General features: G+C 55.8%; 1 long non-coding RNA gene across 4 annotated transcripts; it reads right to left on the minus strand.

Annotated features, from left to right (window-relative positions):
* Positions 1-269: 269 nt before the first annotated feature.
* On the minus strand, positions 270-3,064 carry LOC144678234 (uncharacterized). Of its 4 annotated transcripts, XR_013575999.1 has the most exons (9): positions 2,599-3,064; positions 2,499-2,538; positions 2,279-2,318; positions 2,039-2,138; positions 1,882-1,921; positions 1,742-1,841; positions 607-646; positions 487-526; positions 270-328 (listed from the first exon to the last, which is right to left on the minus strand). It is a non-coding gene; the product is annotated as an uncharacterized LOC144678234 (long non-coding RNA). The 4 variants fall into 4 exon arrangements; XR_013575997.1 differs by lacking the exons at positions 270-328; positions 487-526; positions 607-646 and adding an exon at positions 1,138-1,163; XR_013575998.1 differs by lacking the exons at positions 270-328; positions 487-526; positions 607-646 and adding an exon at positions 1,548-1,581.
* Between the last annotated feature and the right edge of the window lie 283 nt (positions 3,065-3,347).

A 3,347-nucleotide genomic window follows, 5' to 3' on the forward strand; every position in this document is an offset into this window, starting at 1 on the left:
TGCAGCACCACCGCACCCATACCGGCGAGCGGCCCTTCCCCTGCCCCCTCTGCCCCCGCCGCTTCAACCGCTCCTACAACCTGCTGGCCCACCAGCGCTCCCGGCACAGCGAGGTGGCGCTCCCCGGGGGCCCCCTCCCCGCCACGCTGACCCCCCCTCCTCCACCTCCTCCTGCAGAGCCCAGGGACAGCAGCGGTGAGTCTGTAAGCGCAGGAGTGACTCGGTGACCTCGGGAATAACGTGGTGATTTCTGGAGTGACCCTGTAACCTCGGGAGTGACCCTGTAACCTCGGGATTGACGTGGTGATTTCTGGAGTGACTCTGTAACCTCGGGAATGACTCTGTAACCTCGGGAGTGACGTGGTGATTTCTGGAGTGACCCTGTAACCTCGGGAGTGACCCTGTAACCTCGGGAGTGACTCTGTAACCTCGGAAATGACGTGGTGATTTCTGGAGTGACTGTAACCTGGGGAGTGACTCTGTAACCTCGGGATTGACGTGGTGATTTCTGGAGTGACTCTGTAACCTCGGGAATGACCCTGTAACCTCGGGATTGACGTGGTGATTTCTGGAGTGACTCTGTAACCTCGGGAATGTCTCTGTAACCTCGGGAGTGATGTGGTGATTTCTGGAGTGATCCTGTAACCTCGGGAGTGACCCTGTAACCTGGGGAGTGACCCTGTAACCTGGGGAGTGACCTGTAACCTGGGGAGTGACTCTGTAACCTGGGGAGTGACTCTGTAACCTGGGGAGTGACTCTGTAACCTGGGGAGTGACTCTGTAACCTGGGGAGTGACTCTGTAACCTGGGGAGTGACTCTGTAACCTGGGGAGTGACCCTGTAACCTCGGGAGTGACCCTGTAACCTCGGGATTGACGTGGTGATTTCTGGAGTGACTCTGTAACCTCGGGAATGACTCTGTAACCTCGGGAGTGACGTGGTGATTTCTGGAGTGACCCTGTAACCTCGGGAGTGACCCTGTAACCTCGGGAGTGACTCTGTAACGTCGGGAATGACGTGGTGATTTCTGGAGTGACTGTAACCTGGGGAGTGACTCTGTAACCTCGGGATTGACGTGGTGATTTCTGGAGTGACTCTGTAACCTCGGGAATGACCCTGTAACCTCGGGATTGACGTGGTGATTTCTGGAGTGACTCTGTAACCTCGGGAATGACTCTGTAACCTCGGGAGTGACGTGGTGATTTCTGGAGTGACCCTGTAACCTGGGGAGTGACCCTGTAACCTGGGGAGTGACCCTGTAACCTGGGGAGTGACCCTGTAACCTGGGGAGTGACCCTGTAACCTGGGGAGTGACCCTGTAACCTGGGGAGTGACCCTGTAACCTGGGGAGTGACTCTGTAACCTGGGGAGTGACTCTGTAACCTGGGGAGTGACCCTGTAACTTGGGGAGTGACCCTGTAACCTGGGGAGTGACCCTGTAACCTCGGGAGTGACTCTGTAACCTCGGGAAAGACGTGATGATTTCTGGGGTGACCCTGTAACCTCGGGAGTGACTCTGTAACCTTGGGAGTGACGTGGTGATTTCTGGAGTGACTGTAACCTCGGGAGTGACTCTGTAACCTCGGGAGTGACCCTGTACCCTCGGGAATGACGTGTTGATTTCTGGAGTGACCCTGTAACCTCGGGAGTGACGTGGTGATTTCTGGAGTGACACTGTAACCTCGGGAGTGACCCTGTACCCTCGGGAATGACGTGTTGATTTCTGGAGTGACCCTGTAACCTCGGGAGTGACGTGGTGATTTCTGGAGTGACTCTGTAACCTCGGGAGTGACGTGGTGATTTCTGGAGTGACTCTGTAACCTCGGGAGTGACCCTGTAACCTCGGGAGTGACGTGGTGATTTCTGGAGTAACTCTGTAACCTCGGGAATGACTCTGTAACCTTGGGAATGATGTGGTGACCTCAAGAGTGACCCTCTAACCTCGGGAGTGACTCTGTAACCTAGGGAGTGACGTGGTGATTTCTGGAGTAACTCTGTAACCTCGGGAGTGACGTGATTTCCAGAGTGACCCTCTAACCTTGGGAGTGACTCTGTAACCTAGGGAGTGATGTGGTGATTTCTGGAGTAACTCTGTAACCTCGGGAGTGACGTGGTGATTTCTGGAGTGACCCTGTAACCTCGGGAGTGACCCTCTAACCTCGGGAGTGACGTGGTGATTTCTGGAGTGACCCTGTAACCTCGGGAGTGACCCTGTAACCTCGGGAGTGACCCTGTAACCTCGGGAGTGACCCTCTAACCTCGGGAGTGACCCTCTAACCTCGGGAGTGATGTGGTGATTTCTGGAGTGACTCTGTAACCTCGGGAGTGACCCTGTAACCTAGGGAGTGACGTGGTGATTTCTGGAGTGACTCTGTAACCTCGGGAGTGAGGTGGTGATTTCTGGAGTGACCCTCTAACCTTGGGAGTGAGGTGGTGATTTCTGGAGTGACCCTGTAACCTGGGGAGTGACCCTGTAACCTGGGGAGTGACTCTGCAACCTCGGGAGTGACGTGGTGATTTCTGGAGTGACTCTGTAACCTCGGGAGTGACGCGGTGATTTCTGGAGCGACTCTCTAACTTCCGGAGTGACTCGGTTACACTGGGAGTAACTCGTCGACCGTCGCAGTGACTCACGGACACCAGGAGTGATCGTCTCGCCTCAGCAGCACCTCGGCGAGGACTGCAGCCACCCTCTAACCCCCAGGAGCAGCTCCCTCACTCACTCACCCGGTGACTTCACGAGCGTTCGGGGTGACTCGTTCCTCTCTCAGTTGTTTTGCCAGCTCCCAGAGTGATTCCGTTGGAGTGACCAGTGACTGCCCGGAGCGTTTGACCGTGAACCAGCTAGACCTCGCCAGAGTTTCCTCTCCCTCAATTATATCCACTGCTCACAGAGGAGACGAGGGAGGCACAGGACCAGAGTTCAGGGCTCAAACCATTTTTTACATTCCCCCCACCGCCAACTGCTGAGACACTGATCCCCCCCCACATCGCTTGCAGTCCAGACGTTGTAGATGTGGGAGAGGCAGAGGGAGATCCCAATGAATAAAAAGAATATTTTGTATAAGTGATTCTCGTGTGTGTGGTGTTTATATTCTTGTCTTACTGACCCCATAGCGAGCACCTCAGACCCAGTCACGATGCTCATTTTAGCTCCCACGCTAACTTTGTCCCTCTATTAAACCCCGCTCCGTAATCCAGGCCGACACTCCCCCCCCCGGTGCCAGTACTGAGGGAGTGCCGCACTGTCGGAGGGTCAGTACTGAGGGAGTGCCGCACTGTCGGAGGGTCAGTACTGAGGGAGTGCCGCACTGTCGGAGGGTCAGTACTGAGGGAGTGCCGCACTG

This window comes from Cetorhinus maximus, unplaced genomic scaffold (assembly GCF_964194155.1).
Source record: "Cetorhinus maximus unplaced genomic scaffold, sCetMax3.hap1.1 HAP1_SCAFFOLD_3845, whole genome shotgun sequence".
Classification (NCBI taxonomy): domain Eukaryota; kingdom Metazoa; phylum Chordata; class Chondrichthyes; order Lamniformes; family Cetorhinidae; genus Cetorhinus; species Cetorhinus maximus.